The sequence below is a fragment of the Schistocerca cancellata genome, chromosome 4 (assembly GCF_023864275.1).
Source record: "Schistocerca cancellata isolate TAMUIC-IGC-003103 chromosome 4, iqSchCanc2.1, whole genome shotgun sequence".
Lineage (NCBI taxonomy): Eukaryota > Metazoa > Arthropoda > Insecta > Orthoptera > Acrididae > Schistocerca > Schistocerca cancellata.
The window spans coordinates 223,883,015-223,902,834 of NC_064629.1; the positions used below are offsets into that span (position 1 = coordinate 223,883,015).

General features: G+C 46.7%; 1 protein-coding gene across 2 annotated transcripts in view; it reads left to right on the forward strand.

Annotated features, from left to right (window-relative positions):
• The window catches only part of LOC126185109 (cAMP-specific 3',5'-cyclic phosphodiesterase-like), a 954,034-nt gene that overhangs the window by 352,319 nt on the left and 581,895 nt on the right, over window positions 1–19,820 (forward strand). The window contains exon 1 of one of the 2 annotated variants that reach the window (XM_049927918.1): window positions 11,541–11,668. The exons of the other annotated variant lie outside the window; for it this stretch is intronic. The gene's annotated coding sequence lies outside the window, so the exon portion shown is untranslated. Of the gene's footprint in view, window positions 1–11,540; window positions 11,669–19,820 lie in introns of those variants that run through there. 2 annotated transcript variants of the gene reach the window in all.

Below are 19,820 nucleotides of genomic sequence, written 5' to 3' on the forward strand. Positions count from 1 at the left end.
AGTGTTCATCACGAACGTGGTTTTGCAGTCAGTGCAATGTTTACAAATGCGTAGTTGGCAGATGCCCATTTTTATGTATGGTTTAGTACGGGGCAATAGCCGTGGCGCGGTACGTTTGTATCGAGACAGATTTCCAGAACGAAGGTGCCCCGACAGGAAGACGTTCGAAGCAATTGATCGGTGTCTTAGGGAGCACGGAACATTCCAGCCTATGACTCGCGATTGGGGAAGACCTAGAACGACGAGGACACATACAATGGACGAGGCGATTCTTCGCGCAGTTGACGATAACCCTGATGTCAGCGTCAGTAAAGTTGCTGCTGTACAAGGTATCGTTGACCACGTCACTGTATGGAGAGTGCTACGGGAGAACCAGTTGTTTCCGTACCATGTACAGCGTGTGCAGGCACTATCAGCAGCTGATTGGCCTCCACGGGTACACTTGTGCGAATGGTTCATCCAACAATGTGTCAATCCTCATTTCAGTGCAAATGTTCTCTTTACGGATGAGGCTTCATTCCAACGTGAGCAAATTGTAAATTTTCACAATCAACATGTGTGAGCTGACGAGAATCCGCACGCAATTGTGCAATCACGTCATCAACACAGGTTTTCTGTGAACGTTTGGGCAGGCATTGTTGGTGATGTCTTGATTGGGCCCCATGTTCTTCCACCTACGCTCAATGGAGCAATTTATCATGATTTAATACATGATACTCTACCTGTGCTACTAGAACATGTGCCTTTACAAGTACGACACAACATGTGGTTCATGCACGATGGAGCTCCTGCACATTTCAGCCGAAGTGTTCGTACGCTTCTCAACAACAGATTCGGTGACCGATGGATTGGTAGAGGCGGACCAATTCCATGGCCTCCACGCTCTCCTGACCTCAGCCCTCTTGAGTTTCATTTGTGGGGGCATTTGAAAGCTCTTGTCTACGCAACCCCGGTACCAAATGTAGAGACTCTTCGTGCTCGTATTGTGGACGGCTGTGATACAATACGCCATTCTCCAGGGCTGCATCAGCGCAACAGGGATTCCATGCGACGGAGGGTGGATGCATGTATCCTCGCTAACGGAGGATTTTTTGAACATTTCCTGTAACAAAGTGTTTGAAGTCACACTGGTACGTTCTGCTGCTTTGTGTTTCCATTCCATGATTAATGTGATTTGAAGAGAAGTAATAAAATGAGCTCTAACATGTAAAGTAAGCGTTTCCGGATACATGTCCACATAACATATTTTCTTTCTTTGTGTGTGAGGAATGTCCTGAAAGTTTGGCCGTACCTTTTTGTAACACCCTGTATATAAACAGGCAGAATACGGCGCTGTGGTCGGCAACTCCTGTATAAGACACCAACTGTCTGGCGCAGTTGCCAGATCGGTTACTGCTGCTACAAGGGCAGGTTATCAAGATTTAAGGGTGTTTGAACGTGGTGTTATAGTCGGCGCACGAGCGATGGGACACAGCATCTCCGAGGTAGCGATGAAGAGGGGACTTTCCCGTACGACCATTTCAGGAGTGTACCGTGAATATCAGGAATCCGGTGAAACATCAAATCTCTGGCACCGCGGCGACCGGAAAAAGATCCTGCAAGAATGGCACCAACGATGACTGAAGATAATCGTTCAACGTGACAGAAGTGCAACCCTTCCGGAAATTGCTGCAGACTTCAATGCGGGCCATCAACAAGTGTCAGCGTCCCAACCATTCAACGAAACATCATCAGTATGGGCTTTAGGAGCCGAAGGGCCGCTCGTATACCCTTGATGACTGCACGACACAAAGCTTTACGCCTCGCCTAGGCCCGTCAACACTGACATTGGTTTGTTGATGACAGTGGTCGAGCGGTTCTAGGCGCTTCAGTCTGGAACCGCGCGACCGCTACGGTCGCAGGTTCGAATCCTGCCTCGGGTAAGGATGTGTGTGATGTCCTTAGGTTAGTTAGGTTTAAGTAGTTCTGAGTTCTAGGGGACTGATGACCTCAGACGTTATTCCCATAGTACTCAGAGCCATTTGAACCATTTCTTTTTGTTGTTGTCAGCAAACATGTTGCTTGGTCGGACGAGTCTCGTTTCAAATTGTGTCGAGCGGATGGACGTGTACGGGTATGGAGACAGTCTCATGAATCCATGGACCTTGCATGCCACCAGGGGACTGTTCAAGCTGGTGGAGGCTCTGTAATGGTGTGGGGCGTGTGCAGTTGGAGTGATATGGGACCCCTGATAAGTCGAGACACGACTCTGACAGGTGACACGTACGTAAGCATTCTGTCTGATCACCAGCATCCATTCATGTACATTGTGCATTCCGACACACTTGGGCAATTCCAGAGGGAAAATGCGGCACCCCACACGTCCATAACTGCTACAGAGTGGTTCCAGGAACACTCTTCTGAGTTTAAACACTTCCGCTGGCTACCAAACTCCCCAACACGAACATTATTGAGCATATCTGGGATGCCTTGCAATGTGCTGTTCAGAAGACATCACCATTATTATCGGTTTATGGACAGCCCTCAGGACTCATTGTGTCATTTCCCTCAAGCAGTACTTCAGACATTAGTGGAGTCCATGCCACGTTGTGTTGCGGCATTTCTGCTTGCTCGCGGGGGCCCTAAACATGAGGCAGGTGGGCCAGTTTCTTTGGTTCTTCAGTGTACGGTATATTTCATTGCGCGTTGGTTGCCGAGTCAGTTCTACAAGTTACGAACACTACTGGTAGCTGCTTGTATTAACTGATTAAACTGTGAAATATCAAATCCAAGATACCACCCGAGACTTGTTTGATATAAGTAAATAAGTCTACATAATTCGTGAATAATTTCTGTAATGTGACCTCGCTTGTTCGGTGCGCGTAAACTGTTTCATTCCTCATTTAGTTGCTGACGGGGTAAATGAACAGTTGTTTGTGTCACTTACCTCTTACTCTTCGAAAGTCGTGATCTGACTCCATCTCACATCAGTCGCATGTAAAAAAATAGCGTGCTTAGCATGGAAACGTCCTACTCCGTATCCGAGTGGTCAGAGCTGCTCACTGTCATGCGGGTTCGATTCCAGATACTGCCAGGGATTTTTCCTTAATGGGAGGACTGAAACGGGTTGTACGCAGACTTGTGAGAGACGAACTGAGGAGCTGCTCGATAAAGCTGTAGTGGTTCCAGGTCACGAAAACTGACAACGGCTGGGAGAGCGGTGTGTTGAACCCACGCCACTCCCTAACGCGCCCAATGACGCTATTGGCAGAGGGTGGCATGGCGGTCGTCGGTACCGATGGATCCGGCAAGGTCTGTGGACTGAGTTTAACACGGAATATGTGGTGACAGTCATATCGCAACGTAAAATGTTGCGCTGTGGCATCGTGTCACTTATCATGATTTCTTTAGTAGTTCGACCGAGATGCAGCAGTGATTTCCATGCTGCACTGAAGTTGGGAAGAGCAGGAATCAGTCGCTAAAAATTTCATAGATCAGGAATATGTGCTTACGGTGTAGTTACAACTATTAGTCTTATTGCAACCTATTTGTACATTATTTCACATAGTATAATTGATTACTAAAGTTGTTCATTTGCATCTGAGCAAATAAACTTCTGAATGAATCACTATGAAAACAAAATACATATTGTAATTCCGGTTATTGAGTCGGCAGCTACGACTCGGTCAGCATTGTTCGTGAAATTTTTGTGAAAAGAGCTCAGTTCCACAGCAAACTTAGGACGGTCTCTGTTCCAGCACAATCGGTGGACTCTTCGGTTCATCCATTTATTTTACGCACTGGCACTTGCTACGAGCACTAGGGATGCGATTCAGTACGTCAATCAATTCAGTCTGTTCAAGTGAAACCGCTGTGAAGGGGGTCTCTTGTCAGTATTTGATGAGTTCTATTCATCCACCTAGATCCGTTCAACGCCGTAATTTTCTAGAACGAACAGCTACTCTGAATCTGCAGAGGGGTTTTCTAGTCATTCTTCACTTTTTTCTTTATATAACTGGTGCCCAAGCTAGTACACAGACTGAACGGAAGGCATAGAACCCAGGACGAGGTATACACTGAATAATCAAAAATACTAACGTCCATCGGCGGTTTTGACAAAGGTGCTCAGACGGGTTCATTGTACGGTAGTGTTGTGTAATCTGAGGGAGACACTCACTTTTACAGCCGTGATTCCTTTAGTGATGCTTAGGACGATACGACGAAATTTTTCCGGAACAGTCAGCCGGCCGGAGTGGCCGAGCGGTTAAAGGCGCTACAGTATGGAACCGCACGACCGCTACGGTCGCAGGTTCGAATCCTGCCTCGGGCATGGATGTGTGTGATGTCCTTAGGTTAGTTGGGTTTAAGTAGTTCTAAGTTCTCGGGGACTTATGACCACAGCAGTTGAGTCCCATAGTGCTCAGAGCCAACCAGAACAGTCAAAGGTTATTTTCGTAGAGAATTGAAACGGTACTGTTATTTGTGTCCAATGGCCCTTTTGTATGTCGAAATCACTCCCTTTTAGACTCAACACACATAGCTGTAACGTTACGTTGATGCCAAATGGTAAAGGGTGTCAGACAGCAAGTTTTTAAGGATTTGCTTGCAGTACACTGTTGCGGCTATGTTTGATTAGAAACGCCCAAGCCTTTCTACAAGTAACGTCGTCATACACGTCAAATTTCATGCCACTACTGCACGGTAAAGAATCCGTTCGTCACTTTTTCTCCAGATCCACACCTCAGTATCGGACTGCAACCTGGCTTGTCCTGATTTATCACTCCATTAATATTTTTCATGATTTTTCACAGCGGAATGGGGTCTCTCTGCAGGATGTCTCAGGAAGAAACGTTAAGAGGTGACAAACTCATTTCTTCCGCTCGTGCTTAAAAATGTACTGAATGAATGTCCCGTTGTCTTTTTAATCTCCCATCGACGGACGCTGCGTTACTAATTGGAGGTTTTGTCTCAATTGACCTTTGTCGTGTGGACAAACACGTCCCTCCTTGATAGCTCTGTTTGCTTGTAGACTTAGCTAGTTAACCAGTTGAACAAACCTTTGTAAATGGATGACGGACCAAATGAATTTCAGTGTTACTGACATGTTTGGTCGTACGGAAGACAAAGCTGGAATGGAACGAGGGCAACGTTCGGCGTGCAAGATGACTCAGTCCCGTCGTGTGTCCACACTAGGATGGCTTCAAACGCTTACATAGATCCATTTCAACCAAAACTGATTATTCTGCATGATGAAATTACAAAATTCAAACAACGACGTCGTTATCAAGCCGATCATGTTGAAAGATTGGTTTCAGTGGAAGCATGTCGCTCTTCAAAATGGTTCAAATGGTTCTGAGCACTATGGGTCTTAACATCTGTGGTCATCAGTCCCCTAGAACTTAGAACTACTGAAACCTAACTAACCTAAGGACATCACACACATCCATGCCCGAGGCAGGATTCGAACCTGCGACCGTAGCAGTGACGCGGTTCCGGACAGAGCGCGTGAACCGCTAGACCACCGCGGCCGGCTCATGTCGCTCTTCCGAAATAGTAAAACCAGTTCCGTACCAATAGAAAAACTATAGGGGTTCTTGGCAATTCTTTTTATCACAGTGGACACTAATTTGGCACTCCAACTAACATAAACTACAATATCTGGTACGGTATAAGAGACTGCTGTTTCTGAGATCAGCTTGAAAAATTTGCAGTTGCGGTTAGGAATTGAAACAGTGGTTAGTTCGTTTTCATACCATTCTGATTGAGAAATAAGACCATATTTTTCGTGTCTATTGCTACTGTTTATTGCTCTTAGAAATATACACCTACATTCCACAAGCCATTTTATGGTGAGTGGTGGAGGGTACTGTGTGTCCCACTGTCACTTCTCCCTTTCAAGCGTGGTACAATGAGAAGATGATGATGATGATGATGTTGGTCGTGCCACCCAACAACGATATTTCCACTGTAATAGTTTCTCTGATGGCATAAGTGTCTACTTGTCGATGATGATTATTAACCTCCATTACTTCCGTTAGGTCTCAAGTCGGAGAGGTCACAGTTCGTTGTAATTGACAGAAAGTCATCGAGTAAAACAGAAGTGATTTCTGGCATTCCCCAAGGTAGTGTTATAGGCCCTTTGCTGTTCCTTATCTATATAAACGGTTTGGGAGACAATCTGAGCAGCCGTCTTCGGTTGTTTGCAGATGACGCTGTCCTTTATCGACTAATAAAGTCATCAGAAGATCAAAACAAACTGCAAAACGATTTAGAAGAAATATCGGAATGGTGCGAAAAGTGGCTGTTGACCTTAAATAATGAAAAGTGTGAGGTCATCCACATGAGTGCTAAAAAGAACGCGCTAAACTTCGGTTACACGATAAATCAGTCTAATCTAAAAGCTGTAAATTCAACTAAATACCTAGGAATTACAATTACGAACAATTTAAATTGGAAGGAACACATAGAAAATGTTGTGGGGAAGGCTAACCAAAGACTGCGTTTCATTGGCAGGACACTTAGAAAATGTAACAGACCTACTAAGGAGACTGCCTACACTACGTTTGTCCGTCCTCTTTTAGAATACTGTTGCGCGGTGTGGGATCCTTACCAGATAGGACTGACGGAGTACATCGAAAAAGTTCAAAGAAAGGCAGCACGTTTTGTATTATCGCGAAATATGGGAGAGAGTGTTACAGAAATGATACAGGATTTGGGATGGACATCATTAAAAGAAAGGCGTTTTTCGTTGCGGGGGAAGCTTCTCACGAAATTCCAATCACCGACTTCCTCCTCCGAATGCGGAAATATTTTGTTGACACCGACTTACTTAGGGAGGAACGATCACCAAGATAAAATAAGGGAAATTAGAGCTCGTACGGAAAGATATAGGTGTTCATTCTTCCCGCACACTATACGACATTGGACTAATAAAGAATTGTGAAGGTGGTTCGATGAACCCTCTGCCAGGCGCTTAAATGTGATTTGAAGAGTATCCATGTAGATGTAGAAGTGCTGTGCTTCTTCGTTATGCAGTCACGTCGTAACACTGGGTGCGTGTGTACCTAGAAGTAGATAACATCAATGGGTATGAGGACATTACTAAGTGAGGGGAATATCCGGAAGGAACGGGCTCCCAAATCCTGTCCACCATCCAGGTCTAGGTTTTCCATGGTTTATCTAAATCACTTAAGGCAATTGGCGAGAAGGTTGCTTTGCTGGATGCCGACTTCCCTCGAAAACCTGGAAAATCAAGGAATTGTGAAAGATTAAAAGAATCCTGGGAGACTCTAAGAGAAGTTGCACTGTTCGTTGAGAGAAAGAAACCTTCTGAGTCATTCTCTTACAAATCACTGTGAGACTCAGTTTTGCAAACAATCGTTCGTAGAACCACGTAAGGAAAGGTGAAAAAAGGCATGAAACTGTAATGTTGCGTTCTCTACGGTGGCTACCTCCAGTGAGCTCGCCAAACATGGCAATCTTGGTTATTGTCTCTTCTTGGGCTCTAGTTCCGTTTCCTACTGCACGATTGTGAGTGCGACGGAATGTAACGCACATGAGAGAATTTGTCACGGATCTGTGATTTCGTTATTCACATAAAAGCAAAGGCAGGTTCTCTAATATTATAAAAAATTTAAATACCTGTGCACGTTTGAACCCAGACATTCCGTAGATCAGCCTTTAATATTCAGCTCTACTTTATTTATTGTCATGTTTCAGGATAACTGTCATGACTGTGTGGAGAGCGTCCGGTTTGAAACGCAATGTGTCATTGCTATCATGGTCTATTGATATTATATTCCAGTGATAATAATTCGAAACGTGTTCCTGGGATGATCTTGCACATACTTGACCCTCTTTCGCACAATGACACGGCATGGAACGAAATGGTAGCGGACGACGGTTATCTAATAAATTCACAAAATACTTCATAATGCTGTGGATCCGGGCTGAACTTGGAATATTCAGCAATAATGGACATCACAGCTACGAGGGACATTCAATAAATAATGCAACAAATTTTTTTCTGGAATAAGGTTGACCTTATTCAGGATTCCAATACACCATATTATGCCCGACTGTTTTTGCTGCAAAACCCTATTTTTCAACATAATCTCCGTTCAGTGCAACGGCCTTAGGCCACCTTACTGGGAGTGCTTTTATGCCCGCAAGGTACCACTCTACTGGTCAACGTCGGAGCCAACGTCTTGCTGCATCAGTAACCTCCCCATTATATACGTTCTGCTTCCCACGGAGTGCATTCTTAGTTGGGACACACAGATGGAACTCGGAAGGTGAGAGATCTAGGCTGCAGTTTGGATGAGGAGGAACGGTCCATTGACGTTTTGTGAGCTGCTCCAGGGTGCGCAGATTTGTGCGATGCCTTGCGTTGTCACGGAGGAGAAGAGGTACAGTTTAATTTTAGTTGCGACGAACATGCTGAAGTCGTTTCTTCAGTTTCCTGCGGGTAGCGCAGTACACTTCACAGCTGATCGTTGCGCCATGTGGGAGGACATCAAACAGAATAGCCCTTCAGAGATCCAGCGGATAGTCGACATGACTTTACCTCCTGAGGGTGCGGCTTCGAACTTTTTATTCCGGGAAGAGGCGCTACTGCATGGATTGCCATTTTGTTTCCGGTAAGAAATTATGAACCCAGGTTTCACCGGCTATGACGATGCTCGACAAAAAATTGCAACAACAGCTGCGTGACGCGGAAGCAGTTCCGCGCAGATGATCCTTCGTTGCTCTTTGAGGTCTTCTGTTAGAGGGCGAGGAATCCAGTGGGGTTCTAGGCGCTACAGTCTGGAACCGAGCGACCGCTACGGTCGCAGATTCGCATCCTTCCTCGAGCATGGGTGTGTGTGATGTCCTTAGGTTAGTTAGGTTTAAGTAGTTCTAAGTTTTAGGGGACTGATGACCTCAGAAGTTAAGTCCCATAGTTCTCAGAGCCATTTGAACCATTTTTGAATCCAGTGGGCAGACATCTTTGAGTACCCGATTGACGAGTGTGTCAGCATTACCAACAGAGACGTCCAGTTGAGCAGCGAGATATATGATTGTGATCCGTCGATCACCTCGAGTGAGAGTGTCCTTACGTTCCAGTATTGCAAGAGTCACAGCTGTGTGCGGGCAAGCGGCGGACACGTTTGGGCGGCCTTGTTGCGGTGTTGACGGACGCCTTGCCCAACGACTCACCGTGCCTTTGTTCGTGGTCAGGTCCCTGTAGACATTCAGCAAAACGCCTCTGAATATCTTAAAGGTCCGCTTTCCGCCAAAAGAAACTCGATGACAGGACTCTGCTTGGAATGTATGTCGGTTACAGGCGCCATTTCGAAGGCTACGTAGAGCGCCGCCACCCATCGAAATTTCATGAAAGTATAGGGGCTGAAGCGGGAATTTTCCAAGATGTTCCACTGCAAAATCGCATTTTTTCAACCGATACTAGCCGAGAACTCTGTTGCATTACATAATGAACGCCCCTCGTAAAAACTTACTTGCAGTCATGAAAACTAGTGAAGTAAAAGTTGATCTCACATGCAACAAAACCTGGTTCCTTGACTTCCGGAAGGCGTTCGATACAGTTCCGCACTGTCGCCTGATAAACAAAGTAAGACCCTACGGAATATCTGACCAGCTGTGTGGCTGGATTGAAGAGTTTTTAGCAAACAGAACACAGCATCTTGTTCTCAATGGAGAGACGTCGACAGACGTTAAAGTAACCTCTGGCGTGCCACAGGGGAGTGTTATGGGTCCATTACTTTTCACAGTGTATATAAATGACCTAGTAGATAGTGTCGGAAGTTCCATGCGGCTTTTCGCTGATGATGCTGTAGTATACAGAGAAGTTGCAGCATTAGAAAATTGTAGCGAAATTCAGGAAGATTTGCAGCGGACTGGCACTTGGTGCAGGGAGTGGCAACTGACCCTTAACATTGACAAATGTAATGTATTGCGAAATCATAGACAGAAGGATCCTTTATTGTATGAATATATGATAGCGGAACAAACACTGGTAGCAGTTACTTCTGTAAAATATCTAGGAGTATACGTGCGGAACGATTTGAAGTGGAATGGCTCTGAGCACTATGCGACTTAACTTCGGAGGTCATCAGTCGCCTAGAACTTAGAACTAATTAAACCTAACTAACCTAAGGACATCACACAAATCCATGCCCGAGGCAGGATTCGAACCGGCGACCGTAGCGCTCGGCTCCAGACTGTAGCGCCTAGAACTGCATGGCCACTTCGGCCGGCTGAAGTGGAATGATCATATAAAATTAATTGTTGGTAAGGCGGGTACCAGGTTGAGATTCATTGGGAGAGTCCTTAGAAAATGTAGTCCATCAACAAAGGAGGTGGCTTACAAAACACTCATTCGACCTATACTTGAGTATTGCTCAACAGTGTGGGATCCGTACCAGGTCGGGTTGACAGAGGAGATAGAGAAGATCCAAAGAAGAGCGGCGCGTTTCGTCACAGGTTTATTTGGTTTGCGTGATAGCGTTACGGAGATGTTTAACAAACTCGAGTGACAGACTCTGCAAGAGAGGCGCTCTGCATCGCGGTGTAGCTTGCTGTCCAGGTTTCGAGAGGGTGCGTTTCTGGATGAGGTATCGAATATAATGCTTCCCCCTACTTACACCTCCCGAGGAGATCACGAATGTAAAATTAGAGAGATTCGAGCGCGCACGGAGGCTTTCCGGCAGTTATTCTTCCCCCGAACCATACGCGACTGGAACAGGAAAGGGAGGTAATGACAGTGGCACGTAAAGTGTCCTCCGCCACACACCGTTGGGTGGCTTGCGGAGTATAAATGTAGATGTAGATGTAGACAAGGACGTGGCCAATTTCCTTCCACAATTGGAGCTGGTGCGCGTCTCTGATGACTTTATTCGGCGGTGGGACGTAAAATGCTAAGCTTCTTTCCCTTCCTTTTCCCTTTCCGCCAGGTTATCTCTTCCGCTGGTGCCACAGTACTCCCGTCCCGTAAGTGTTCTATAAATTTCAAGGAGAAGTCGGATGGAATGTAGTAGGGTAACAGTGGCGGTAACGTCGACAATCATTTAGAAGTTTGTCACGAGGTTCTCGGTCTGAAGGCGGTGGCGTCAGCGACGTCGATAGGGGTATGTCGGACAGGTGTGGAAAGCAGTCGCGCTGCTCCTCGCCCTCCTCCAACTCTCCCACCTCGTCCTAAACTTTTCGTCCTTACGTCCCTTCCCACCATCGTCGCCTTTGCACTTTTTTTAATTGGAGAGTCGACAAATCGCGGCGTGGTGTGTGTGTGTGTGTGTGTGTGTGAGAGAGAGAGAGAGAGAGAGAGAGAGAGAGAGAGGCGTAATTGTGAAGGTGCGTACGCCGGTGGCTCCCACGCGGGGCGCGCATGCGCAGAGCGCGCGGCGTGAGCGCGCTGGCGGTGGAGCGGCGACGCGGCCGCAGTGGCAGTCGCGCTGGCGGGGCAACGGTCTGCTGGGTGCGGCAGCCCGCTGGGGCTGCCGCTGGGGCTCGGCACGCTGTCCAGCTCTCCGTCGCTGCTGTCCGGGCTCTCCTCGCAGTCGGAGGTGGCGCCCCACGGCTCGCAGCAGCCCGAGCTCTCCCTGCCTCGCACCCTCAGCACCTCTGCGTTGCGCATCAAGCACCGCTCCTCTTTCTGGGACAAGTTCTGGCAGCAGCGCTCTCCGCGCGATATGTAAGTCGCCGTTACACTCGAGAGCATCGCGTCCTGCCTTACTCTCGTCTTCCTTCCACGTTAGCGGTCCAGTCTCGTAGCTGCCACTTTCCTTTGTAGGCATTCGCAGCTTAGTGAACAGTCTCCGATCTCCTCAAACTCCGTCTCTCTATCCTGTAAAATACCGTCAAATTACTTAACTCTCACACGCAGTCGTGAGATGCTGTGGTAGTGTTTCGTTGCCATTATGTTTAGAACGTACTAAATCTTCATTTTCTCAGCACTGCTGCCGTCGGATAATGAACTATCGGCGACAAATTTCGCCTATGAGACCTTACCCGATGAAGCACTGTATTACCGACACTATCATCAGGATCGCAGTTACTTTACTTTTGACGTGTCGATATACGGGTTAAAGTAGAAATCTAGACCCGAGCCTCATCCGTCGAGATATTCGCAAAAGATCGTGTGCAAATATTTTAAGTGTCTGAGACGATACGACAAACTTTCCAAAATTTTGTACTCTAATGCATTGAATAATATTTGGCATGTAGTTCGTGGCCGGTTACAAGCCGGAGATACGACGCCGCTTCGGTGACCGTGTAATTTTCGCCGCGTAATTATTCAGGCAGCTTCTCATTTGGTCCCCCGAGGCTGAGTAAACCACCGCAGAAAAATTTTAAAGTGGCCACCGGAATTCTCATCTTGGGTCATGACATTACCAGGCCAATGGGCCGCAGAGGCTGTCGCGGGCTGAGTAAACACCCATCAAGTTAGGCTCATTTATTAACCTTCCTAGCGCTTGCGTAGGGGACTGAGCGTATGGTAACGCTGTTAAATCTTACTGCGCGCATTACGCAGGCACCTGTTGATACAGTGCTTGGGACACTTTCGTTCCAAATCGTTTTTAGTGGTGGTTAAGTACTAACCGATACAAAAATCGCTCGTCAATGGAAACAGCAGGATGGCATGTTCGTCAACTTTCCTCTCTCATACAAAAAGAGTCAGATTCAAGCCACCTTCCAGAATGAGATTTTCACTCTGCAGCGGAGTGTGCGCTGATATGAAACTTCCTGGCAGATTAAAACTGTGTGCCCGACCGAGACTCGAACTTTATCGGTCCCGAGTTCGAGTCTCGGTCGGGCACAAAGTTTTAATCTGCCAGGAAGTTTCAAGTCACCTTGTTTGACCACGATGACTTAATGGTTATGTGGTCGCCTTAAATCTTCACAGGAGAATACCTAACTGTGTCCTTCAGCATGACTGCAGTCCACTTTCATCATCATCATCATCATCGTCGAAACGACACCGATGCTCTGTCTGTGGTGAAGTAACAATTGGTACCATAATAATACAGACAAAGAAATAAGTTCTTAATGAAGCTCGGAGCGCCAGTCTTCCTCAAGACCCGAACTACTCTATCCTCCGACAGCCCAAATGCCGACCTTTAGTGTGTGATACTTGACTCCTTCCACATCGTCTCAGAAGATAGACGAGCTTTCTGTACGACGTGGTTTATGCGACACCTCGTGCAGCCGCTTCTTTCACGAAACGTTATCGTATTAGGCCATTCCTTCTGCGCCAGTCGAGCAACGAGTTCCTGCTACCGCTTCGTCACTCAGCCGTGTCACCTGGCGATGCTATTTGTATTGGGCCACTCGAGGATAGAGCAGAAATAGACGGGCTGCGGGCAGAGACACATGGGTGCGCGTAATAGTTGCGGTGTCGGCGCTTTGGCCCTTGGTCAAGGCTGAGTGGGCGGCTGCGGTAAGAAGGGACGAGCCGGCGTTCCTAGCCCCCCCGTCCCCCCCCCCCCCATTCCACCTCCTGGCCTCCCCTTCCTGTGACGCGCGCTCTAGACGCCACGTGCTGCTGCCTCTCTCAGCTACAAACAAAACGCACGGGACGATAGCGTCGCCTTCTCCACATCGCCACCGAAAGCGATGTGGCGAGACGATGGAAAAACACTGCCCAGCTGCCGTGTTTATTTTTCTCGAATAACTTCCCGTTCATATACCACGCTAATCAGTCAGTAGCAGCTGAGTTGGAAAAAGGCGGTCGACACCTACATCAATGTGGTTCTCGGGATACGATGTTTCTTTCAGCATCGGGACTTACCTGATGCTACATTCGTATTAAAATGTTAGTTACACCATCTGAAATGATACGATATTGAAGGTCTGATACAGGGTGTCCAGAAAAGGACTCCCTGATTTCAAAATTAAATATCTCTAAAACAAAGATCGATAGAGGAATGCAGTAAACGGTATGTTTATTGTGAAAGCTGTAAGAAGTTTATACAACAGTTTGAAGTAATAGTTACAAAAGCTGCTAACAGATGTCGCTGTAATCGCCATACGTAATGCCTGGTATAAATAGTGATCCGAAGCCCAGAGCGATCAGTTCCACTACTGAAACGTGAAAGGAGGTTAGCGTACCGAAGGAAGAGATTAAAACCATGTACTCCATTGAACAACGCGTTTTTTTGGTGCTAGAGTACCACAGGTTAGAAGAGAGTCCTACGGCAACAAGGCGAAGTTTTCAAGCACGATTTAATGTTCCGAAAGGACCCGGTGCGAAAACCATTCGTGCGCTCTTCGCAAAATTTCAACGAACAGGCAGCGTAACTGATGATCTAGTGGGGCATGTTGGCCGCAAGCAAACCGCAGTTACGCCTGAAAATATCGCCACAGTTTCTGGAATTATTCAGCGAAATCCAATGTCATCCGTCCGTAGAATTGCATCTGAGACTGGTTTGAAGCGTTCCAGCACGCAGAAAACACTGAGAAAGAGCTTAGACATGTTTCCATTCAAAATTCAAACGCACCAGGCCATACCCGTACGAGCTGTGCAACAAAGGGTTGCCTTTGCTAATCAGATGCTCACAATGATTGATAGTGAAGGATTTGATGTTGGCTGCATCTGGTTTACAGATGAAGCACACTTCCACCTGAATGGATACGTGAATAAGCAGAACTGGAGATTTTGGGGTTCCGAAAAGCCATATTGGTGTGAAGCGAAACCCCTGTATTCTCCTAAAGTTACTGTGTGGGCTGCAGTATGCAGCAGAGGCATTATTGGCCCTTTTTTCATTCGAGAAACGGTCACTGGTGCACGTTACGTTGCAATTTTGGAACAATTTGTCGCCACACAGCAAGTGTTGGAGGATCGACCAGGTACTGAATGGTTTATGCAAGATGGAGCCCGACCACATCGGACCGAACAAGTGTTTCGCTTTCTTGAGGAATACTTCGGGAATCGAGTCATTGCTTTGGAATATCCCAAATTTACTGGTGCAGGCATGGATTGGCCTCCATATTCGCCGGATTTGACTCCCTGTGACTTTTTTTGTGGGGCACAGTGAAAGACATGGTCTACCCGAAGCATCCCGCCACGCTGGACGAGCTTGAATCGGCGATCTTTGTGGCATGTGAATCTATTTAGGTTGAGACACTACGAAATGTGATGGCGAATTTCATTCTTCGTTTGCTCCACCTCTGTAGTGCCAATGGTGAACATTTTGAAAACATTGTGATGTGATTGTTTGCAAAGATTGTTTTCATACGATTATTTCACTTATGTATGCTGATATGAGCTGTACAGCGTACAGCGCCATCTGTTAGCAGCTTTTGTAACTATTATTTCAAACTGCTGTATAAACTTTTTACAGCTTTCACAATAAACATACCTTTTACTGCGTTCCTCTATCGATCTTTGTTTTCGAGATATTTAATTTTGAAATCAGGGAGTCCTTTTCTGGACACCCTGCATGTTCAGAAGTACGATTCAAAGTTCCTTCTTACATGCCTGCATGTCCGAAGGAACAGACACTGTGGCAACTACAACCTTTGTGAAATACATGCAATGTATTCGCAGTTGCGACTGGAATGACGACAGTGGAAATTTGCGCCGGAAAGGGACCGAACCCAGATATCCCGCTTATCGTGAGCAGTTGCCTTACAATTCGGCTATCGGAGCACGACTCACGACCAGACCCACAATTCCGTGTGTCGTCAACCATGCGTCAAATTATACCACTCTATAAAAACGAGGCTCACCAATCGGCCGCTCGACACGCAGTTTTAAGAACAACAAAAGATGTCAATATATTGTCCGAATATAATATGGTATGGGCTATTCAGATTCAGAACATCATAAAAATGGTGTAACTCCTGATGGAATATGATTTCTGCAGCGCTGCACCCGGTTGGGTTTCATTTCGAAATGACACATAAGGGAATTGTTTCAAAGGAAATTTTATACGCTCACGTAGAGTGGAATGTAAGTGCCAGGTGAAAGACGTTGTAGAAAGTCACTCATATACATGCAGGGTGTAACTAAGTTCCTTTTTCGGCTTTTGCGATGAATTCTTTACACCAAAACAAGGAAAAAAATGTCTAGTAAACCTGGGCTCTAAAATATATACTTTAAAGGTATGAGCTCTTGTTCGTCTTCTCTACTATGATAACTCATATCTTCTATTGAAAAAGTGCTCACAGCTCTTAATTTGTGTTAGGAACCTGCCCTCGAGGTCTGTAAACGCCCTACATTATTTACTTTATTCCCGAGATGCTTGGAGGAGTCATGTAACTTATCTTCAGCTGGGCAATAATATTTACGTCACTGAGCTGTAAACTCCTCACATCAGTTGCTAAAGAATGTTGTGAGGAAGAAATACTATCTGTGCGAGCATTACTGGCAACCACAGACTTTGCGGTGTATAAAGAACTTTACTCGTTTCTAACGGAAATGAAAAGAGAGATGTGAACTAACTCACGTAAACTAAATACCTTTGTGTAATCACAGTATATTATTTCAGTTTTCTTTTGCCTTGGTTTCATGTGATCATCATTACTGCTTGTTTTCATCGATTTGATTTTGTACCTCTCCAAATTGTATAGCATTACTATTTACTTACGTAGATGGCTGTATGGGCCGGCCGGTGTGGCCGTGTGGTTCTAAGCGCTTCAGTTTGGAACCGCGTGACCGCTACGGTCGCAGGTTCGAATCCTGCCTCGGGCATGGATGTGTGTGATGCTCTTAGGTTAGTTAGGTTTAAGTAGTTCTAAGTTCTAGGGGACTGATGACCTCAGTAGTTAAGTCCCATAGTGCTCAGAGCCATTTGAACTTTTTTTTTTTTTTGCTGTATGGGGAATACCCAAACTCCAATTTTAAAAAAAGAAAGAAACCGTACGTGATGCAGATTCAGTGGCGTCGTTTATGAAGTTTTGCCGCGTAATGTCGCAACATTGCGACATGAAAAAATAAATAATGTTGATGACTTTATGCAGTATGTTTTCTTTTTAGTTTGAGTCATTACAGGTTTCATTCCAAATCTAACACAGATGTTATAAAGAAATTAACCTTGTACATCATTTATGGGAGAAGAAATCATCATCATCATCTTCTTCTTCTTCTTCTTCTTCTTCTGTAAAACGCAAACAAAGGCTCAATTTTAAGGAAGACAAGTGGTCGGACGAATAAAAGGTGGTACTGAGTTTGCTCCACATGTTCTTAAACACAAGTAAAGTGTGAAATGGGACATTGTCCTCCGCAGAATCCTTCAGTGGGCGTCATTTATATCATAGAACGCATTTGATACACTAAAATGGCCACACAATCCTTGTCGTTACTCATTCTTGGTGAGTAACGAGGAGACCATAGAAATTCCTCTAAACTGCAGGCCACAAGATAAGTCAACTTCCACGCGCAATTGCAGAAAGAAAGCTGTACGGATCGCAGTCTTCGTTGTCCGTACACAATATCAAGAGCATGATTACAGATTGTAGTATATCTGGTCCCTCTAATTGTCGTTTGGACATGTTCTGGATTCGTTCCCGGTGGTGACTACAAGTAGCCGGATGGCCTCCTGGTTGAAGCTGTCGCGGTTGTGCAGGTCATCCTGGACAATTATTAGAGAAACAAGTTGTTTCTTGATGCTGTTTTCATCCTGATGTCGTTTGTATTCCTTTCGCTCAATCGGTTCGTAGTCAAAATATGCTCGCAAGGTATAATGGGCTAGGAGAACCCAAGGGGCAGATTCAGGCTTCTATCCGCACTCACTTTTCCTCCATCGTACGCAGCAATGCGATTCTCTTAAATGCTCGTCAGTCCCTGTCACTAAGAACTTGTTTTCGTCAAAATTACACTGCGATAAAATTTTAAGGCTCTTGAATTCCATAACATTTGACGCGTGTACTAGAGGCACCTAACAGAGCCTCATTCTTCCATACATTTGCCCTGAATGAGTACGTTCTAACAATCTACACCCATTTAGAACAGTTAGGTCTTCCACTAAAGCGTAGCTACCCCACATATGACTGCCTGACGGGGTAAATCCGTAAAGCAGTGTTGCACAATACCGCCAAGTTTCTCCACGGCAGTAAGTAAAGAATGTCTTAGCTGACGACTCATTTGACCGAAAGAACAGACACCATTGTGTCGATCCGTAGTTGACGAAAGAAATTTCTGACTTTTGCTGCATTGGGGCATTGAAGTAACTTAATGGCGACAAATGAACATTTGTGGCCGGCCGGGATTCAAACCTGAGCTTGTCTCCCGTCCGATGCATGTTCCCATACTCCGTACACTACACGGTAGTGTCCCTTGTCGATTATTCCTCTTCCCTCACAGCCCCAATGTAATTCTTGCGAGAGATCAGATGTAATTGTGCATCTGCACTGAAAGGTCGATATGCTGTCGGACATACACATCCGAAAGAACAGACACCATACCCATATAATACACTCCTGGAAATTGAAATAAGAACACCGTGAATTCATTGTCCCAGGAAGGGGAAACTTTATTGACACATTCCTGGGGTCAGATACATCACATGATCACACTGACAGAACCACAGGCACATAGACACAGGCAACAGAGCATGCACAATGTCGGCACTAGTACAGTGTATATCCACCTTTCGCAGCAATGCAGGCTGCTATTCTCCCATGGAGACGATCGTAGAGATGCTGGATGTAGTCCTGTGGAACGGCTTGCCATGCCATTTCCACCTGGCGCCTCAGTTGGACCAGCGTTCGTGCTGGACGTGCAGACCGCGTGAGACGGCGCTTCATCCAGTCCCAAACATGCTCAATGGGGGACAGATCCGGAGATCTTGCTGGCCAGGGTAGTTGACTTACACCTTCTAGAGCACGTTGGGTGGCACGGGATACATGCGGACGTGCATTGTCCTGTTGGAACAGCAAGTTCCCTTGCCGGTCTAGGAATGGTAGAACGATGGGTTCGATGACAGTTTGGATGTACCGTGCACTATTCAGTGTCCCCTCGACGATCACCAGTGGTGTACGGCCAGTGTAGGAGATCGCTCCCCACACCATGATGCCGGGTGTTGGCCCTGTTTGCCTCGGTCGTATGCAGTCCTGATTGTGGCGCTCACCTGCACGGCGCCAAACACGCATACGACCATCATTGGCACCAAGGCAGAAGCGACTCTCATCGCTGAAGACGACACGTCTCCATTCGTCCCTCCATTCACGCCTGTCGCGACACCACTGGAGGCGGGCTGCACGATGTTGGGGCGTGAGCGCAAGACGGCCTAACGGTGTGCGGGACCGTAGCCCAGCTTCATGGAGACGGTTGCGAATGGTCCTCGCCGATACCCCAGGAGCAACAGTGTCCCTAATTTGCTGGGAAGTGGCGGTGCGGTCCCCTACGGCACTGCGTAGGATCCTACGGTCTTGGCGTGCATCCGTGCGTCGCTGCGGTCCAGTCCCAGGTCGACGGGCACGTGCACCTTCCGCCGACCACTGGCGACAACATCGATGTACTGTGGAGACCTCACGCCCCACGTGTTGAGCAATTCGGCGGTACGTCCACTCGGCCTCCCGCATGCCCACTATACGCCCTCGCTCAAAGTCCGTCAACTGCACATACGGTTCACGTCCACGCTGTCGCGGCATGCTACCAGTGTTAAAGACTGCGATGGAGCTCCGTATGCCACGGCAAACTGGCTGACACTGACGGCGGTGGTGCACAAATGCTGCGCAGCTAGCGCCATTCGACGGCCAACACCGCGGTTCCTGGTGTGTCCGCTGTGCCGTGCGTGTGATCATTGCTTGTACAGCCCTCTCGCAGTGTCCGGAGCAAGTATGGTGGGTCTGACACACCGGTGTCAATGTGTTCTTTTTTCCATTTCCAGGAGTGTATATGC